This window comes from Nycticebus coucang, chromosome 5 (genome assembly GCF_027406575.1).
Source record: "Nycticebus coucang isolate mNycCou1 chromosome 5, mNycCou1.pri, whole genome shotgun sequence".
Classification (NCBI taxonomy): Eukaryota; Metazoa; Chordata; class Mammalia; order Primates; family Lorisidae; genus Nycticebus; species Nycticebus coucang.
In genome coordinates this window covers 136510175-136532663 of record NC_069784.1, presented here as the reverse complement: position 1 = coordinate 136532663, position 22489 = coordinate 136510175, and the positions used below count along the sequence as shown (strand labels likewise).

The window sequence follows — 22489 nt, the reverse complement described above, 5'->3', positions numbered from 1 at the left end:
GATATTGCAAAGCACCGTACCAGGATGTAAAAGAATTGCCATAAAAGAGGTGCATGCAACATGCTTTGGATGTTCAGAGAACGAAAAAAAGAGAAGTAATTTCTCAGCGGAATCATGAAACGTTTATGACAGATGGACTCCTGAGAGAGATGAGGCAGAAGCACCCGCAGGAATAAGGTTTCAGACACACAAAGGCACAAAGAGCTTGCGGGGAGCGCCACTAGTTGGAACTGACTGTGGAGGACAGCAGCCTGCTGTAGTGGGTTGGGGGGAGCCAGCTAGGGTAGATCAAGTTAAGAAATTTTCCTTTTATCCATTAAGCAACTCTCTTTTTATTTTTTGTTTTAAACACTCTAAATATTCAAAGATTTAGTCAGATAATATAATATATTAATACCAGGCTTTTTATGACATGGACTGTGTGAGGGGATGACTATATGTATAATTTCTAGTTCTTTTCATTACCATCAGTGCTGGTAACTTGTCTCATGATTCTGCCTTGACTCAATCAAGAGCACTTTTGGTAGATACGTGAACTTCTCTTTAACAGCAGAACTGTGTTCGTGCTTGAATTTTATCCCGTGTCATCTTGTAGTCAGTTTGTTGATGTGCACATGTCCCACCATGGGTGTTTTTGAATATCAGAAACACATTTCATTTGTCTTTACTTTCCACTTCCTAGTGAGCGAAGAGAAAGAAAACAAAAAAGCAACTGTCGTTCACTGTCAATTTTTTTGATATGCATTATCTTCTTATTCCTCCTCAATATTTCTTTTTACAAGATAGAAAATAGATACTGAGAAAGACAAAGTAGTTGGTGCAAGACCACTGGGTAGTGAAGTGGAAAGCCAGGGTTTAAACCCAGTCTTTTTTTGACTCATACTCTTTTTAATGCATCATGTTGCCTTTATCAAAGATGGTTAACCAACGCTTAATTATTTGTTGAATGACGAATTGTAAAATGAGTTTGCGCTAAAACTGATTCATTCACATAACAATAAGCTTGTAACTGGGTAACATGTGTCCAGCCTTGAGAGACTGCCCTTGCTCTTTTGCTTCTGCTTCTGATAATGAGTCAGAGTCAGCTAAGCTGATAGGAGAATTTGGGAGCCACAAGGCTGTTCCCACATTTTAACAACATTATAAATGTGACGAGCATCAGTGCAGCTAATAAACACCTAGAGCCAGAAGATGTAGTTTAGGTTGTCATTGTTTGGGAACTGACATTGCCAAGGCATGATTGCGTCTTTTCTGCTTTATTAGAGGTGACTTGGAATGGTAACTTCCAATTCTTGCTTCTGGCAACAGATCAGAATGTGGTTACTGACTTTACAGTGCTCCCCCAGGGAGAGAAATGCTGACTTTTTCAGTTAAGTCTACAGGAGAAAGGTGAAGTTATTTCCTTTGTCCCTTGTATGAAATACCATACTCAGTTTTAATTTCATACAGAGAAAAGTCTTTTTAAAACCTAGTTTGTGTTCTGCAGCTAGACTCACACTGACCTCTGTGTGGAAGAGACGCCATACCATGGATTATCTGTGCCTGCAGGTGCTTTGCGTTTCTTGTTGATTCAGACCAAGTTAATTCACTCAGCATTTGTGGAGAGCATAGTGCCTACTACAGAATGGGTAAGGTGTTAGGGCACAGAGATAAAGACAATGTTAGCACCCTTGAGGACATCTCAGTCTGGTGGGCTTTAGATCAGACATTGTGAAAACTGAGACATATCAAACTTGAACACACAGAAGATGCTGCCCAAGGGACTCTTAACTGTGCAGGGAATGAAGCCAAGATACAACCAAGCCCCTGCCCATCAGCCCTGGGGATGTGTAAGTGAGGCATGGTGTGGAATATGTGCTCACGTCACCATGATATAGACGTGGGTCTGTAAGATGACAGGGCTGTGCTGTGTGCGTGCATATACCCTAACCGCGTACATTCACTAATAGCAGTAAAGATGTTTGTGAAAGCTCGGTTGCTATTTTTATATGTCTATAAAAAAAAGCTATTGAGAATCTAGGGATGTACTGGGATTTGTGCTATAAAGTTTCAGTTAGGGATTTTAGCCTTTGTTTCATCTGGAGAAGAGAGGAGTTGGGGGAACAGATGTCAACAAAAATATGTACCAGAGAGACTTCTCCAATTTGGATAAATAGGGGAATCATTAGTTTATTAAGTATAAAATGTCTGATTTCCTTAGCTACTAAGGTTAGCAGTTGATGTCTCTGACATTTCATTTTGACACTTGTTTTATTTTTTATTGTGAAGGTACATCCTCATTCTTTCAAAAGCATGTTTTGGCTTGTGGTTATCTTTTAAATTTTCTTAGAGCAATTTTTGTGATACCATGGAAAAGTAAAAAACACACTTTATTTTTAAATATGAGTTCTGTTGCGGAACTAATGCAGCACAGTGAGCTCAAAACGTCAGTGAAGTGTTTGGGAAGGATGTGGCTAATGGACACTCTGTAAGTACACTGGCAGTTTGAGAAGTATCATTCTGGCGATTTTAATCTTGAAAAGGAGCCACACGGGTGACCTGAGACCAAGGTGGATAAGGATGAGCTGAAAGCTGTAGGGGAAGCAAGTCCATCCCCATCTACATGTGAATAGCAGCAAGGTTTGGCATTACCACTCCAACAATATCGGATCATTTGAATCAAATCAGCAAGGTAAAGAAGCTGATAAACGGCTTCCTCAGGAATTAAATGAGCTTAGAAAATAAATCCCCTTGCGGTTTGCCTGCCTTTGGTGCCAGGATATGAAGGGTAACTATTTCTACACTGTATTTTTATGTGATGAAATGGATTCTTTTTGACAATCTCAAGCAGTGGGCACAACGATCAGATAAAGATGAAGTGCTGAAACACAGTCCAGACTGAGTATTCCTCATAAAAGCTAATGCTGTTTGCTTGGTGGCACAGCTTCTTGAAGCCCGGTCAGTCGATTACAGTAGACGTCTACTGCAACCAACTGGATGACACGATGAGGATCCTTGTGATTGAGCAGCCAAGATCCGTCTACAGAGGCAGGCCAGTCCTCTTGCAAGACAACTCTGTCACACAGACAACGCTGCTCAAACTACAGAAGTTGGGCTTGGAAACTCTGTCATCCACCATGTCCACCAGGCCTTGCTTGCACCAACTCACTTCCAGGCTTTGGCAGGAAAAATATTCATTTCTCAACAAGCTGTGGAAAATGCCTTTTGTGATTTCAGCATCACTTGTTTGCCAGGCTTTTTTGCTGCTGGCTTAAATAAGTGGCCATCAAAATGGTAAAATTGTGTCCATAGTTTAGGTGAATACTTTGACTAATTGTACTGCCTCTAGTTTGAGATTCGAACTTTGGATTCAAAATCAGGCATTTCATATTTAATGACCAGTATTATTTTCGTAGGCCAGGTGAAGGTATGGTTGGTTCTAAGAACCTGTTGTTGCCTGGGAGCTTTGTGAAGAATGTTAAGTTCAGGACCCTGTGGTCAAAATGTCAATATAGGAAGTGTTTATTTAATACTTTTTTACTTGTTTATTTTTCTTTAAATTTTAGGATGAGTCTTTGTACCTTGAACACAAAATGTATACTCCATTAAAAATGCTACTAGTAACGGTCATTCATACGTGGTTTGGCCTTCATGAGACCTTTTCCCGTGTTTATCTCACTGTGTACTCATAGCAACCACAAGCTGTAGACGGATTTTTCTTAACCACTGAGGCAGAGTATTTTCTTCATTTCACAGATGATGAAACTGAAATGGGAAATTTGAATTATTCACCCAAGGACATGGCTAACAAGTGGTGGATCTAGACTTTAACCCAGAATTTCTGACCCTAAATTCTTTGCCTTTCAACTAGGCTACACTGTTTCATGGCAGTCTGTATAATTTTGGTATGGCTGTGATGGCTGTCTGTGAGCTAGCAAGCTCAGTTCTCTCATTCTAGCCCCTGAGTTTGTCATCAAAGAGTAACCTGAGTATTCAGCGGCCCACAGGAAGTTTTTACCCAGTTTTTATCCCAGCACTGCAGAAGGAGATAATCTCCACCCTCCCTCACTCCCATTTCAGGCACACCTGCTCTTCTTCCTCTGTTTTCTATCTTGTTGTTTAGACCGTCATTCTAGAAATTTAAAAATCCTCACAGAATGGATGAAAATTAAGACCCATTGCAGTGTATTATGTTATACTTTTCCATTATGTTTTCAGTGTTCTGTTTTGTGGATTGCTGGAGAGTTTGGACGTTGTCGGGAGAAAAACAAAAAGCTTAGTTCAGATAGCGATGCTTTTTTATTTTTTAGAGATAAGATCTTGCTCAGTCACCCAGGCTAGAGTGCAGAGGCAGGAGCATACTTCACTGTAGCCTCGAACTCTTGGCCTCAAGGGATCCGTCTGCCTTTACTTCCCAAAGTGCTGGGATCACAGGTATGAACCACCATACCCAGCCCAAATGTGATGAATAACTGTAACTATTGAACAAAGTGGCATTTCCATATTTTCATAATTCATTCCCAACTACTGATTTTTGTTTTCATCAAGTTAGACTGAAACTGACCAGTGCAAATATAGGACCAGAAAAGCTGAGTGTGGCAATGTTACTCTTCCAGGTAATTTTACTCCCTTATGTTATCACCTCTTTGCATGAGAACATTAAAACTTGATTAGTAGCTGCTGGCTTAACTTCCAAACATTATCCTTTCTATGTCATTTGCTGTTGTTTATATGATACTTTACTTATACTGAAAAAGACAACACTGATCTTGAAGGAAAAATGAAAATGGAATGGGCTCTTCTAAGATACTTATATCTTGGCTTTAGTGGGATCTATTTTCTGTAAATTAGGAACCTATACATTATTTCTTCCTTCCTAATTTTTGCTTTTATTATAACTTGTCTGGAATCCTGCCTTGCACTTCCTGTTTGGGTTATCTGAGTAAATTTTAAATAGATTTGATTGTTTAGGAGGACCGAGCTATCTCTTTGGGCCACACTTCTGAGGTTGCTGTGGGGAAAACAGTCCTGTGGATTCGGCAGAACCAACCCCTGTCACTTGTTAGTGTGGCCTTGGGTAGGGGCCTTCATTGCAGGGACCTAATTTTGCTTCCCAGGTGGTTATGAGATTGAATGGACTGAATGTGCGTAAGGTTCCCGAGGAGAGGAAAGTGTTGTGAAAGCTCTGTTGCTTTCTCCTAGTATTCCCTCTTTGTTCCTTTTAAAAATTCAAACACACACAGGCTACATCCACATAGACCGCACAAACGGCTTGGTGTTTTGTTAAATTTAGTGTTTATGAGCTGATAGTGTGTTAGTTCTTTGTTTCAACTCCTCAGTCTTAACCAATCACAATGAGGAGACTGGTTTTACCTTTATGTCTAGCCCAGTCAGGAGTTGTTCATCTTAGACCCAATTTTAATGAAAGGAGCTAAGAAACTATAGTTGTTACTTCAGGTTTAATAATTCTTGTGAATTTTATTTACCCAAGAGCCAGAAATTTATATTTCCAGTTTGTAGTAGTTTTCAGATACTTTTTAATTCAACTTTTGTAATTTATAGTATATAAAGTAAATTACCTAATGTATTTATTTGGGATTTTGTGTGTGTGTGTGTGTGTGTGTGTGAGAATGTTTCTGCATACCTTCCAAGACTGAGCTCTGTAAACGTTTAGAATGTATGTTTAGCTCTGTTCTGTCCTTACTGTGACCATCATCCTGCTTGCCAGCCTTTCTCTGAGCTGTGGGATACTCAGCTATGGTTTATCCTGTTTTCAGGAAGATGTTGGAGCATTGCTGGAAACTGTGACCTGTGAAGTAAAGCTAAAGTACCGAGGGGGAGACCAACCATCCTCTCTCCTCACATGCCGCTTGCCCTTCCTCCTTCAGTGGGTGGAGAACACGCCTCGAATACCTGCAAATATGAACTTCCTGTGTAGGGTGTATCTTGTTTATTTGTGTTTTGGGCTTTGTCTTTTATTTCTTTGTTTTATTTTGTTTTCTCCCTGGGAAAATCTCAGGCCCCAAACAGGTTATTTCCCCTGGTACTTGCTGGTCTACACAGTTTCATTGCCTGCTGTCATACTTAGGGAATGATCAATCTTTCAATGTGCCTGAAAGAGCTATCCAAGGAATTATGACCTGTGTGCCGGTCATCAACACAGTACACTTTGATGTACTTTTTATTGCTTAAGTCAACAGCATCTGAAAATCTGTTCTGTATGTTTCCTGAGTGGTACTTAATTCTCCAGAGCTTTCTGTTTGTTTTTCTCCTCTCTGTCTCCAGGCTTGTTGTTCTTATGCAAACTTTCTTCCCTATCTGCCCCCATCTGACTATCTTTTACCATGCTCTTGGTCAGATTTTTATTGCTTTGAATCAGAGGTCACAGCTCCGGTTAGTCCACAAACCTGTTATGCTTATGTGTTTGGTATGTTTTTAAAGCCTTTAGTTGTTTTATAATACTTTAAAACTTTTTTATAACTTCTAATGATGTCAAGTATTTTGCAGTTCTTATAACTCATTTCTATTTATTTATTTTTACATTGACTCCCATAGTTTGTGACCTACATTTTATTGTTTCAATAGAATGTTAAAATAAATTAAAAATAGTGCACAGTTTAGTAATGTCTTACAGTGTAGTAATTTTGCCTCTGGCGTCTCATTTGACCATCACTACAACCTTGAGGGAGTCATTCATCCATGCATCCCGCAGATATTTGTTAGCCACGTACTGCATGCAGCCTCTGTTCTAGATCCTGAAAATACAGAAATAAACAAAATTGGCCAAAATTGTTGCCTTTTGGAGCTTGGATTAAGTTAAGGAAGGAAGGAAGGAAGAAAATGAAGTGACAAATTAAGCTAAATACATAGTAGATTGGTGATAACTACTCAGAAGAAACGGGCAAAATGGGGGATTGGAAAAGTAGGAGGGAACAGAGGACAGAGGGTCAGTTTCTGATCTTAGATATGGCAGACTTCCTGATCAGGCTGAGCATTCAGGAAGAGGATATGCGGAGGGCCTTCAGGCTCGGGGTGCAGGGAGCAGGAAGGCCCGTGTGCCTGGCGTAGAGCGATGGGAAGATATTATTCCTATTTTAGAGAACGAGCAAACAACAACAACAACAACAACAAAAAAAAAAAACCCTAAAGAGGGCCAGAACAGTACTGGTTAGAGTTCCATGACTAAGAAGGGGCAGAGCCAGGACCAAGGAGCCCCAGAGCCAGGCTCGGGTCTGGTCTCATGGCTGCGGGTTCGTCCTTGCTCTAAGTAGCTGACATTCTATTCCTCACTTTCCTTATCTTCTCATCTCTGGACAGTAGGAAAGCATATTTGTTTTTGGAATTCTCTGAGGAAAAGTGAGTTATATTTATTTTAACCTCCATTCTGCCTCAATTTTGAGGAATAGGTGGTATTTCAAATTGAAAAGGCAGGGGCCAGTGTATATAGCACATATGCTTTTGATTTCAGAATTCTAGCCTTGGAACAGAAGAATTCTTTAGAGGACATAAAAACCTTTATAAATTGATTATACTGTCCACTCAAGGAGAATTTGTTCTACTGAAAATTTGGAAAGAAGTTTTTGATGAAACATCAAAGAAGGAGTATGGTTTTAGGTTGTGAATTCACCTCAAAGTAGTCAGCTACCTAAGCCAGCCCCAGAAGTCACCCAGTTCCATAGGGTTAGAAGCTTTTGAATGAATTGTGAGTAGCTGAGAAAATGTATCAGTTGTTTCTGACTTTGTAAAGAATTCCTATAAAAATGAAGGTTGCACAAAAGAAGAGACTTACTGATGAATATGTCCTAGAGTAAATTGCTCTTCTCCAAACCAAGGTCCAAGCATTATATTTTATGGAATTCACAGACTGTTCTTAGCATGACAGGTCACTCTATCATTGAACAATCTTGTCACGCAAAACTATTACCAAAGTTAGAATTATCAATAGTCTAAAGTAACTCTAAAGCCAATAAATAAATAAAATTACTTCTCTAAATGATAAGAATTCTCTCTCCCTCTCTCTCTTAACATAGACACATTTATTAAAAGTACAGTCTCAGATACTTGTTGAATATTTATTGGAAGTGGTCTTCCAGAAACCTAATGCCTTAGATCCAATATAGGATAAGACGTGTAAATTAAAAATATCCACAGTTATAACTGAACTCCTCGATAGAGAATCAAATTTTAGAACTTAAAGAGATTTTGTAATTCATTAGTCATGTGATTTTAGTGCTTTACAAACATTTTTGTTTTTCATTTAATGCTCAAAAGAACCATACGATGTGGATACTAACCTACTCATTTTATAGCGGAAGTGTAACTGGATCACAGAGAAGTGTAGTAAGTTTTCCCAGATCACCTGTGCACAAGCAGTGCAAATGTTATGGAATTTGCTTTGAAATATAACTGGTAACACCCACTGCACATTAATACTATCCTTACTCATCCCTTTCATTATTCTTCAAGTTTTATTACTCCATAAACAAATCTGTTGTAATATCTACTGGATTTTTCCTTCCTAAATTACTTTCATACTTTTTCTACTTACCATTACTTCCATTGAGACATTCAGCTCATCACATCGAAATATCTAAACAAGCTCACCAGCTCATCCCCTGCGCTCCGTCTCCTCTGACTTCCGCCCTCATGTGAGTTCCCACTGCCTCATCTGTACTCATTCACCATCAAGGGATGTTGATGAACTACAGATTGTTCCCCTGATAACTTTCTAAGCACTTAAATTGGATAGGTAATAGCAGAATGGAGAGGAGGAAACAGAGTTGAACATTGTTTTTGGCTTGGATGTGATGGTCTCAGAAGAAAGTATGAGCAATGATTCCAGGGAAGGAAAAGGAGGGAAAGCTTGAGGAGAGAGAGTTGATTTAAGTGCTGGAAGGGTAAATAATTTACATTTTCCAAGGCTATATGCTCCAAATGAAATGCCTAATTTTTTGTTTTTTAGTCTGAAATTTAACAGTGGTAAACACTGATGGTATTCTCTGATATTGTATTGGAACAGAGGACTACCTACGATGCAACAGGTGCAATACTTCTGGGTAGTTGTTAGACGAGAAAGAATATGGGGAAAAAAACCAGTGATGCTGTAGGGCATGACTCGCCTAACAGCTGCTTGAACTGCCCAACAATCCATAGAGGGAACTGATTAGGACAAGTGGGCTGATGCAAAACTAGTTCACTTAATTCAGAGGTTAGCAAGAAAAACAAAAGTGAAAAAACTCTGTAGAAAAGCTTTGCTACATCATGATGATATAGACTGAAAGTCATTTCTATGTTACCTGTTAACTAATATCATCATAATAAAATTATAAGTGATCACATAAGTATTAATATTCTAGCACTAATTAATTAAAGGATAATAAGCTTTAACCTGAGACTTTAAATAAAAAACAGATTACTTCTTTATCAGTAATCCTATAAATGTCTCTTAGTTAGATACTCAATTTTACTAAACCTCCTATGATTTGAAAAAAATTAAGAGTCCAAATAAGATTTTAAGTAAAAATTCTATTCGTGCTTTGGTGCTTCCAACATTTACAATCAATTTGTTTAAGTTTGTTTAATCCTTAATTAAGGTGTGATTTCTTTTAAAAAATTTTTAACCATGTTATATTTTTTACTTAACCCATATTCCCTAAACTGAAAGTATTTGGTTGACAAATTCAGAAATATATATGTAATACATATGTTATATATGCACATATATAAGATGACTATAATGTAATTACATGGAATTACTAAGAGGGTTTGTTGAAAAACGGGTTTTTTTCTAATAAACTGAGTTTTAACATTATATGTCTAAGAAGTGGTTATAATACATTTAAGCTCTATTATTTTTCCTTCTAAAGACCAAAGTGAGTGCAATGGTGAGAAATTTTCCCTGTAGTTTGAATAAACCATGCAGAAATATTTAAGGTTATCCCTAGGGAGGAAAGCACCCTTTAGTTTACAGACAATTAAATTTAAATGCAGCCATAACTTACAAGGATAAATTTGAACCATCCATCCTTTGCTTTACTAGCTGGAGTTTGCCCTCTCATGTTAATAATTCTTTGCGAAGGGTGGAGATTTCATGTGTTTATTTACAGTGTTGGAAAATATGATGAGTTTTATGATGTGTTTTTCCTTTGTGAAATGTGTACAGATAGAGATGGAGATAATGAAGAGAAAATGTGAACAATAGTGACAGTGCGGATGGGAAAGTGAGATCAGTTTTCTATGTTAATTATTATAGCAGCATTCATTAAGTCCCTTTTCTTAAATAGAGCTGGATATTGCAAACTGGAAAAAATATATATTAATCATGGATTTGCCCTAGCTTTAGTCTAACATGAATGTTTATATTCACACTGTAATGGTAGTTTTCTGGGAATTCAGAAGGTAACAATAATTTAGATTAAGGATATTTAAACCTCATTGTAAAATTCTTATTATACTATTTGAGCTGTTTTGAAAGATTTACTTAGCAAAAGTTATTGGATGAGAATAATTCTAACATTCTTCATCTTTTATTTATTTTTTTTACTAAGAGTCTTAGACATTTTCCATTTCAAAATTTGAATGGTTCATTCTTTACAAGGTTTTTGTTTATAGTCCTTATCTTAAACATTGTTATTGTTGTTAAATTTTAAGCCTTTTTAATTTTGTGAAGGCAAAAAGTGGAAACCTAATAAACACATGTATATAAAAAAAAAAAAAATTTGAATGACAAAATTATGTAAGTAATTTACTAGAGATAGTGCAACAAAGAGCATTTTTGTGACCAGGGAAGAAAATACACTAAATCTACATCAAAAAACATTGTAGGCAATTGTAATGTATAATATAATCTTTCTTTAACTTTTTTTTTTTGAGACAGAGTCTCATTATGTTGCCCTCGGTGGAGTGCCGTGGTGTCACAGCTCACAGTACCCTCAAACTCTTGGGCTTAAGCGATTCTCTTGCCTCAGTGTCCCAAGTAGCTGGGACTACAGGTACCTGCCACAACGTCCGGCTATTTTTTTGTTGTAGTTGTCATTGTTGTTTAGCAGATCCTGGCCGAGTTCGAACTTGTGGCTGGCACCCTAACCACTTACCACAGGTGCCGAGCCCACAATATACTCTTTATCTCCCCTATAGTGTTGAAACAGATCTTGTTAATTCACTAATTAATAGTAATATTGGGCAAGAAGTTCAAAAGCAAATATTTAGCAGCCAGTTGTAAATAGAGAGTGGATTTTACATCTTAAATAATTATGACTGATGGAGAGAATAGTAACATATAGTCGGGATTTTCTAGGCAGCTCAAGAGGGTAAAGGAGAGAAGAGGGGAGTTGAGAAAGGAGATCTGGAATAATACAAATAAATAGCGAAAGAAATATATTTCCCTGAATTTATCTCAGCACTAAGTTGGGTTGAGTCACCCTTGGCTTCTCTGAATTTCAACAATGTATTTGAAATTATTATGGTGGCAATTAGTACTAATATGACATTTACAGTTCATTGTAATTGCTATTAATTTTTATTGCAGTTGGCTCTTGTTTCACTAAAAACATCAGCTAATGAAATGGAATTCATGTGACTTTTTTACCAAAATAGTAGCCAGTAAAGTGTACAGTAGTAGAGATATTGTAGAAACGCCTGAGTTCTTCTTTGGAAAGTAAAATGGTCAGTGGCTTTTGTTAAATGATTTGCAAGACCAAAAATGTGTTTTTCGGGCCGCTCCTGTGGCTCATAGGAGTAGGGTGCCGGCCCCACATGCCAGAGGTAGCGGGTTCAAACCCAGCCCCGGCCAAAAACAGCAAAAAAAAAAAAAGTGTTTTTCCACACTCAGTCATATTTTTATTCACATGAGTGAATAAGTTTTTATATCCCTAAGTATTTTATTGATTCACAGAAGTGCAATTTGAAATAATGAATGAAATATTATTTTTAGGTTTCTTTCATATGTAAGATGACAGTAAAAAATGATGTAAATCATTTTAAATAACATTGGCTCTTCTTGGCCAAGGAAGACTGTTTTTTTCTTAAATTCATTGGTTAATTTAGTAAGAATCAGATATATTAAAAATAAATGTGTTATACTCTGGTTTCTCTTCAGATCGCATAAAAATTGCCTTTTACTAAAGATTTCTGTGGAGAGAACAACTCTGAGTCTTAAGCCAATTTTTTGAGGCCTTGTTTCTGCAAGGTTACATTAAAAATAAATAAATAAATGTATTTGGGCCAAGGTCTGTTTATTCAGTGAGAAATAAATGAAATGGGCTTGTTTTATGTGGGTCTCTTATAATTCCATGGTCTCAAGTAAAAGTCAGTATTATTCCCATCTGAACTGGATTTATATATGTATGCATCATTTCTATATAAACCTTCATATATTAATATAAAACACTTAGTAATATATTATCACTTCCCCTAATCCTCCATGAGGAGAGGAAATGTATCTAAAAGTTATCAAAAAACTGCGGCCAGGAAAGGTGAGCAAGGGCCTCTTTCTCAATAGCTAGTGCAGAAAGAATATTTGGTGGTGTCCAGGAGCCCCTCTGTGGGCTGACAGCAGGGACTGCCAGACGCCTGAAAGGTCAGTTGGATCTTACACAGTAAGGAACTAGTCAGCAAGGGCTGAGGTCAGGTGCTCACTCTGCCTTTGGAGTCTGGAGCCTTAGCTCTCCAGCGTCAGCACTGCAGCACATTGCCCAGCCTGTGTCAGCTCAAGTTACTCTGCAGTTAAAGTGAGACTCTCTATTCACAAGATGTTTTAAATGTGGGGTAGCTAAGAGCCATGCGGGGAAGGCAGAATTTCAAAGTAATATATGTAATAATTGTGCTTTATGAAACTACTTTATGTGCAGTCAACATGTAAGGTGGCAGACAGATTTACCAGTTGTTCCATCACTCTGGATGAAGCGTTGTGAATTATTCACATTATGTAGATATCTCTTTTAATGTACTAAACTTATATATCTACTACTTGTGAATTTCGAGTTAGAATGAAACATAATGCTACATGTATTAGTTAATACCAAAGAGGGAAATTACTGGATTTTTATTAGCTAAATGTAGTCAGCTGCTGGGAAATACTTATAAATAATGTGCAGTGAGGTTTGTGTATGTATATATATGTAATCAGTATATATGTATATGTGCATATATAAAGCTAATTTTGCTTCTCAAAATTACTAAATAAGAAGGAGAGGACAGAGAGGAAGTCCATGAGGGTGCCTCTCTAATTACATTGAAAGTTAGCCAGTTTGTGTTGAGGGTACGTGGCTGTCATTTGACACATATGGTGACTGACTGTCTCTATTCAATACCACTTTAAAAATAAGTTTTCATATTAATAGTAAATTTTTATTTTTTATGCTTTGTTAATGAAAAGTCTAGTAATTCTTATGGAGTAAGACTATTAATTGACTAGCTCACTATATAAATATTCTATAAGTATATTGATTTATCTTCTCAAACTAATGAATAATTTGTTTCCCTGATACTGCATTAGAAGCTCTTGGCATGTAAAAACATGTTTTAAAAACAATCCCCAAATAGTTTATACAACTGTGCGTACACTTAGTTTTAATATTTGTATGCATTTATAGCATCCATGTAAATAAATAAGTTAACACATAGTTTTATTTATAATGACAATGCTAGAAAGATTAACTATTGTGAATTTTTCCATGATATATACAAATTTATTCCTAAGTACAGCTTCTACTTTTAAAGCCCAAAATATTATTTGTTAATATGGCATTTGAACTAAGGAATTTTCCAGATAACATAAAACATAGCATTATGTTCATTTTAGTTTAGCTAACTGACTTCTTCATTCAATTTTTTATTCAATTACTAAATCCATGTTAAGAACCAATAACGGGCATTGTGCTATGCTATGCTCTCTAGAGCTAAAATTAGTATAACATTATTTTATCAAGGAAGCAATGATGTAGTTCACTGGTTGTCAGACTTTGCTGCACATTGAAATTATCTGGGGAACTTAAAAAACATTCATGCTTGGTTCTACCCCTAGAGATTCTGATTTAATTGCTTTGGGCTGCAGCCTGGAGATGAGGATTTGCGAAGCTCCTTCCAAGTTCCCAACATGCAGCACTATTTGTGAACTGCTGATGTGTCCAGGAGTCAGAATGTGCCTGTCCATCTCCCGAACGCCCCCTCTGCATCCCTCTACCCCAACCCTGGCCTTCAGACTCCTTTTTCCACTCTAAATTTCTTAAGTATTTTCACTGTGTGACATCCACTTTTATCCATTTGTTTACATTTTTTTCTCACTTTTTAGATCGTCAGTGCCTTACTTAATACTTTTGGACAAGACTATATCTATTTCTTTAACTGCTATTTTTTTGCAGAATTCCTGATATTACAGCAGGCACCAAATAAATTCATTGAATGTGAAGAAGGATCATTTCAGTAAAAAATATTTTCAAATAATCTAACCTTGAGTAATAATGTAGTAATCCATCTGAGCCTGAGCCTGAGGTAAGAGGCTACTGTTCTGTCTAGTGGAAGTCCTTTAAACTTAATCTGGTTCTTTGGACAACTGTACTGTTGTGTGTGTGGTGTGTGGTGCCACATCTGAGGCCACAGGGAGGCTCTCACCAGAGGACGAAGGGAAAGGGGGCTAGGAGTTTAAGAGCAGTGGGATAAGCTGACAATTGGCCAGACTGCAGTTGTTGAAATCTCTCAGAGGGCCACGTGGAATCAAGGGCCATAAGTCAGAGGTGTTTTTAGTAATCAGCTGAGGATGGCCTCTATAAGGATTGGAGAGAACCATGCAAAGCAGATAAGAAGGGACTGGTGATTGGGAGGGAGAGCTGGCCTCAGGCGGGGCTCTCAGTCCTGTTAGTCTGAAGAAGCAGGTGTTAAGAAATAGCTTCTACCCTTAAGTTTCCGTGGGAACAAGTGATACCAAATGGCTGTATTTTATTGATACTGGCCTGCTCTCTAAAGACTCTTGTTGACAGTCACATGAGGGCCTTGCCTGTTAGTAGTCCCAGGTCAGTGGACACAGACCTGTCTCCTTTAGTTGAGAAATGTTCTGAGTTCTTGGAAGAAAGTAGAACTCAATCTTCTTTTCTCCCCTGGGGCCAAAGCTCCCAGAGAGTTTGTCTATCTGTTCAGTAACTCCGTGACTATAATAAAACAAAAGGCTGAAGACTTAACAATTAGAGATGGGGGTTAGGAAGAGCAAGTTGGTTTAAGTTTTTTAAAAAAGGTGATTAAGTAATTTTTTAAACATTGGGATTACTAAAAATTACAATTTACCCTATAACAAACTTACTCCAAAGATTGTTACTTCTCTTAAAAATACTTAGACTTCTTTCCTAACTATACTTTTTCATTTCTTCTAATTTTAGAAGCATAACTGGGGAAGTTAACGTGGTTTTTAATTCCTGTAACATTACTAGAATTCTCCCAGACCATTAGAAGTAGAAAGAAATTATCATAGCTTTCCTAAATAGGGTATTCAATACCACACTCTTTTAAATATAATAGTCTCTAGCTGTCCAGAAGAATTCATCATTCTTTTCTGTATGACTGCTTCAATACTGCAGTTTTTAAAATCAATCTAATAAATATGTCTATAATATAATATTGCAAATCAAAAAAGCTTTCTATTTACCATATATTCTCCATAAATGGATTTACTTAAAGAAAAATGATTGTCTCTGTATAATTTGTAGCAGTCGTATTCATTAGAAGGAACAACTCTTGTTCTCTGGACTCTCTTCCTGTGCGTTAATCTTTCTGTGACGAAGAAAACTTCAGCCCTTGTGGCAAGACTTTTGCTTCTCAAAATTACTAAATAAGAAGGAGAGGACAGAGAGGAAGACCATGAGGGTGCCTCTCTGATTACATTGAAAGTTAGCAGTTGTGTTGAGGGTGCGTGGCTGTCATTTGACACAGGTGGTGACTGACTTTCTCTAAACTTTCCCTTGACCCATATCATTCTTTGAATGTAAATGGGGAGCATTAAGCCTACCCTGATTTGATTCACTTCAGTTTTTCAGTAAAAAGAAAGAGAGAGAGAGAGAGAGAGAGAGAAAGAGAAAGAGAAGGAGGAAGGAAAGTAGGCTGGTTCATTTCAGCAAGGTGGAAAGTATTAATATAGTGCCAGGAGAAACATGTTGGGACCAACCAAGAGGCCTCAAAAGAAGAGAAAGTCGCCATCCTTGAGAAAGAAACAGCTCCCTGTTTACTTATTATTTGTATATGGTTTTTGTCCATTGAAGAATTCATTTATAATTGGTTTGGAGGATTATTTTAAGTACAGTGGTTCTCTTTTTCGGTATTTTCTTTTGTTGGTTAAATTTCCAAAGAGTAAGGATAGTCTTACCACTTAAATGCCCCAAACAGTAAACATTTGCCTTGCTTTGATTTTGCAATCATTACCCCATCATCTGTGTCCAGTTTCTTCTCCTTGTGAGCCTGGCCGTGAGCTCTAACAGCTTCCCTCACACAGTGTGTGTTTTTGTGTCTGCTTGCCTCCGTCATGCTGCTTCCTCTGCCCAGCTATCATTTCCACCCTTCCTTTACACTCTCGTTTCAAGAACTGGTTCAGGTATAATTTCCTCTGAGAAGTTGTCTTCATCTTCAGCCTCAGCGGTCCTGTAGCTATATCTAGGAACAAACAGACCAACCCAGGGCAAACAGATACTGCCATAAATTGCAGAAGCAGCCAGTCACATTTAGATCAGTAGCTTGCCGTGTTTCTGAATGTGCATGCTCATAATTGCGATTTTTGTGACATTATTATCATTTATGCATAACAAAATTATCAATACCTATGGTGACTTTAGATAGAACTGTAGCTGCAAAGAGCATTTTAACTTCCAGGAGTTCTAATGCTTAACTAAGTAGAAGAAAATTATGAGGGAAATTCTCCCTTGTAGTTATTCCAGTTATTGATTTAGCTGAAAATATGAGTTGCGTGCCAGTAATTAAGACTAGCATTAATTATTTCTGGCATATGCAGTCATCAGGGTAACATAAGCACCGACTAACCTTTAAGCTAACCCCTTCCCATTTAGTAAGGGTATAATTCATGCAACTAAATTCTTATGCTTATGTTTGATTTCCATTCCTCCCATATTAACAATATTCTAGGAAAAACCCAGGTTGAAATAAGAAATGACATAACCCATTTTTAGTAAGGAGAAGAGGTAAGGAAAATGATGATAGTGACATTTTCATTCTTCCACTCTAATTTGTTACATATTGCTGTGCTAGATAGATTCACCTAAGAATCCTAATCCATTTACACACTTCCTGTGATGTTTAGCTTATTGACATGCAGTGAACACTTTTCATCAGCCGTTCTGTGCTCTTTCCCTAACACAGCATAAATAGAAGGTGGTCTGCTTCAAAAAGTCTTCACTGAAATATGCAATGCATTAGCTGAGCCTTATTTTCATTGAGACATAACTTTTAAATTATTAAAACTTAAATTTCTTTATGTGAAGTGCAGTTTTCAAGGAACAATACTCCCTGGAGTCATGTCCTTTTTACATGCAAAGCTATAGATCAGGTGCCACAGAGGGCTGGTTAGACTTAGGTGCAGGGTTGCCAAGTTGAGATCTTAGTACCAGGGTCAGATGCTGGTTGTTAGAGTGGTCTGGGGTAACATTAGTCCCTTTATACACCCAAGACTATGGAATTTATTTAGATGACCTGGGTTTTTACTTCCTCTTAATTATCTACATATTCTATGATTATAAAGTTTACATGAAAGACTTTAATGTCTAAGTCATATGAAAACTGTGAAAGAAAGAAATAAGAAAAAAGGGGGGTAGTACTAAATTAGACTGACAGAACATATATATATATATATATATATGTATCTATATATAAAAGAGAACTTTTTCCCCTCTTTTTTATTTCAAAATACTAAGGGGCTATCATAGGTTTTTGTTATAAGAATAGCGTATAATGCTCAAGTTAGGGTTATCGGTGTGCCCATCACCCAAATAGTGTTCATTGTGCCTGATAGGAAGGTTTTACCCTTCCCTTCTACCCTGCACAGCCCTTCACGATTTCCAATGACCTTTATACCTCTCTGGAGAACATACTTAAAATGTAAAATTACTAGGTTCTGTTCTATAGCAAAACTTCAAAGCATCATAGTATTTTTTTTCATGTATACATTAATGCATTTATGAGGTACAGTATGCTGATTTCATATAGAATTAGGAACGTTTACATCACACTGGTTAATATATACCTCATCTCGTTTACTTAATTATTGTGTTAAGACATTTATACTCTATACTAATAGATCCGACATGTACCCTTACATTACGCACCATAGGTGTGATCCCACCATTCACCATCCCCCGATCTGACCTCTCTCCCCAAACCCCCATCCTCCCTCCTTCATCCTGGTCCATAGTTGTGATCTGTTCTTCATATGAAAGTGTGAGTGATTGTAAATGGTTTCATAATAGTACTAAGTACATCGGTATTTATTTATTTTTAATAAAAACAACACAAATCATTAAATTATTTTGAATTGGAAAGGCAGTTCCTCATTCCTGCCAGATAGAAGCTAGCTGAGGATGAATGGCCCCGCTGTTAACTGTTTGGGTGGACTATTTCCACTAGTACTAGTACTACTTTCCACTAGTATTTAAAAAAATACTAGTGGAAAGTAGTATGGCTGTTCATCTTTATAAATGGTAGTTTCATTAAAATTTTTATATGAAATTATGTTTCTTCCCAGTGTTAGAACATTTTATTGTTCAATGCAAGCATGTTGTCAGGTGATGTGAAGAAGGACTTAGCCTGGAAAAGGAAACAGAGGCTGTTTTTCCATCCTGCTTTTCCATAGACACTGGGGCTGGGAAGTGGTCTGGCTTCGTTTGTCTGCCCAGAGAGTAGTCCCTGCTCCCCCAGTGCAATTGCCTGAAGAGGAAAGGAGGCAAGTGCCTGGTGTTAAGCAAATACAGAGATTTGACAGTTACTACAGTTGCCTAGGAGTACATGTCTTGCAGATAGAGCATCTGCTATCATCATATGGAAAATGCGTTCCAAATTCTAAACATGTTCCATGGCCTGAATCCATTCATTGGAAAGGAACGCTCCAGTTTTTATTCTACCAATAGGGTTTCTGTTTACAACTGCAAAAAAAAAAAAAGGAGAATGTTCAAATTTATTTAAGTGTTTACACTGCTCTGGTTTTGGATTAAGTAAATAAAAACCTCCATTCACTGAGCATAGAAGCTTCAGTGTTTGGTACTGACTTGTAGTTTTGGCAGATTTTAAGCTTTACATTTACATGGAAGAAAAATAAATAGATAAAGTTACATGGTAGAACATACTTTCTGTCAAAATAGTCTTCATTGAAGAAATCAAAGCCTTTTTGGGCTGACCTAAATTCTCATGTCCCTTCATTAAGCCTTTTCAGTATTGCTATCGAGATGTGGTACATGAGATGTGAGCATTCAGGTATAAAAGAATGACACGTCAAGCGGGAGTTGCCTATTTTCTTTTGTATATTAACAAGTTGTGTGATTCGCAGGGAGAAATAGTCCACCCAAACAGTTAACAGCGGGGCCATTCAACCTCAGCTAGCTTCTATCTAGCAGGAATGAGGAACTGCCTTTTCAATTCAAAATAATTTAATGATTTGCGTCATTTTTATTAAAAATAAATAAATACCAATGTACTTAGTACTATTATGAAACCATTTACAATCACTCACACTTTCATATGAAGAACAGATCATAACTATGGACCAGGATAAAGGAGGGAGGATGGGGGTTTGGGGAGAGAGGTCAGATCGGGGGATGGTGAATGGTGGGATCACACCTATGGTGCGTAATGTAAGGGTACATGTCGTATCTATTAGTATAGAGTATAAATGTCTTAACACAATAATTAAGTAAACGAGATGAGGTATATATTAACCAGTGCGATGTAAACGTTCCTAATTCTATATGAAATCAGCATACTGTACCTCATAAATGCATTAATGTATACATGAAAAAAAAAGCAGCTCAATGAACTTTAAGACAACACAGAGAGGAGTTCAGATGCCTATCAAAGACATTTAACAAACAGCTTGAAATAATAAAACAAAAGCAAGGAGATAAAAATAAATAATAGAACTGCATAATAAAACAAGTAGTGACTTTTTTATACAGCAATGTCTGTGTAAAATACTGCCCCAGGCATAGCAGAGGTACATCTTTTGTAGTGTAAGACGTTGGCTATCTCAGTAAAATTTTCCATCCCTGGATAGTGTTTTACTATTGTCACTTTCCAACTAATTTACTGCTAATGATTTGAGATGTATGGATATATGGATATGTAATATTTCAAGAAAAATTTATGAATTATGCACAATTTACCTGAGAGAATGTTCTAAGATAACTGCTTAAGATCAGTTAAATTTAATACACGTTCCTTCAAATACTTTTTCTGTTGAGGGTCTGTATTTAAGTATTTAGGGAAATGGCAAAATAATATAAACAAATTTGACCATGTATACTGAATTGTTTATAAAAATGTTATTATAGTAAAGACATGACTGGTGTGTGTAGAGTGGGTTCTCTGTGCAAAATTAACTCCAAGGGCCCCTTCTTGAGTATAGTTTGTAAAGGAACAAGCCGGTAAGGGGAGTAAAGATTTCAAAATTGTGTTTTAAAGTTTGAGACAAACACAAGTTTACTATGTGTTTAAGAGGTTTAATGGATATGTTTGTACAAACACCAGGTTTAAAAAAATAGACGGTTCATGACATTTAAGCTGCTGGGTTATTTTTTTATTATTACTATTATTGTACCCAACAATGATATTCGCAAAGCATAATAGTGACTTTTTAAGTTAAATGACTTCACTGAAGGTCAGTGGTTTTTCATTTTCACTTTTTTGATAATGAATTTGTGGCCATGAGAACATCTGAGAGTTCTCACTTGAATTCCAGATGTTTCTGTGAAGTCTTCTCTGCCTTTTTTTTTTTTTTTTTCTTGGTAAAAAACCTAAAGCTTCCTTCTTATTTGTAGTTTTAACTATAGACCTCTGAGATTCTTCTAGGTGAAAATGCTCGGGCTCAAAAGACCTTAAATGGGAAAATGTATAGTCTGTAAGAATCCTAACCCTGGAGGCATATGATTTATAAGTACTCTGGGTCTTTGGAGAGATGGCTTTTAACTGACATCATATGCTTTATGTGGGATGCCTCTCAGAAAATGAAATGACAGATGCTGTTGCATTCTTAAACGTTGAAGACTCTTAGTTATCAAAAACGAACTGACTTTTTACAAAGTTCCACATAGTAGTCAGTCAACACAGGTCACGGTAATAAGACACTACAGTGTCTTAATGTACTGAGGATGCAGATCATTTTATGTCATTTGACACATGAGAAAAACAAGGCTTCGAGAGATAAAGGGACTTACCCAACTTGCACACTTCCTTAATCACAGGCTGCCTCCTTTTGTTCTGTCTGGAACCCTACCCACACCTTTTTGTCCTGTTTCTTTGTGTATTCATTAACTAAACTAAAAGTTATTCAGTATTTCAACCAGTTATTTATTGAGCACCTACAATGTGCTGGATTTATGCTAAGTGCCCAGAATAACCTTGTGAATAAAGTAGATATGACTCCTGCCTTCTTGGAGTTTACACTCTAATCGGGAAGACAGATGTTAAATCAAATAATTATTTATATATATATATATGTATAATTACAAAGTAAGTCTTTTAGAGGAAAATTACAGTGTATGTTTTCATAAATCCTACACATTCCTTATGAATGTGTTATTATTATTAGTTCAGTTAATTTATAATTAGTTCAGTTACGGCACCAGCCACAGGCTGGTGGGTTTGAACCCGGCCCAGGCCAGCTAAAACAACGACAACTGCAAGAAAAAATAGCCGGGCATTGTGGTGGATGTAGTCCCAGCTACTTGGGAGGCTAAGACAAGAGGATTGCTTAAGCCGAAGAGTTGGAGGTTGATGTGAGCTGTGATGCCACAGCACTCTACTGAGGATGACACAGTGAGACTTTGCCTCAAAAAAAAAAAAAAAACTATCTAGTCCACACTTGATTATGATTTGTCTAGTAGATCTTTTTGTTACTTAAATTTGATAAGGATATTTGTTCTTTAAAGTCATTGAATAGAATTTGAGGGCTAGAATTTTCAGCTAAAGGAATGAACTGGCTATCTTTAATCTTAAAGAGGTTTTTTTTTTTTTTTTTTTTTTTTTTTTTAGGGACAGGCAGAATTTCCTACTGTCTTTTCTCCTTCCCAGGGTCAATCTTTGGATTTAATTCTAAGGACGGTGGGAAGCCATTGATGGTTTTAAGCATGAGAATGAAATCATCTGATTTACATTTTTTAAAAGTTACTCTAGCTTCTGGGGAGAATGGGTCATAGAGAGCTAATATAGTAGAGGAGAGAATACTTACTACTATCGTAGAGTTCTGGGTGAGAAATCACAGTGTCACGAACTGCAGAGGAAAGAAGAATGGGTAGAAATTCATTCCGTTTTGGAA

At 36.9% G+C, this 22489-nt stretch overlaps 1 protein-coding gene and 1 non-coding gene across 2 annotated transcripts in view; both read left to right on the top strand.

Annotated features, from left to right (window-relative positions):
- The window catches only part of PRKN (parkin RBR E3 ubiquitin protein ligase), a 1304782-nt gene that overhangs the window by 160690 nt on the left and 1121603 nt on the right, over positions 1-22489 (top strand). The gene's annotated exons all lie outside the window — the stretch shown is intronic.
- Positions 12057-12169, top strand: LOC128586859 (U5 spliceosomal RNA). Its single transcript, XR_008380319.1, has one exon. It is a non-coding gene; the product is annotated as a U5 spliceosomal RNA (small nuclear RNA).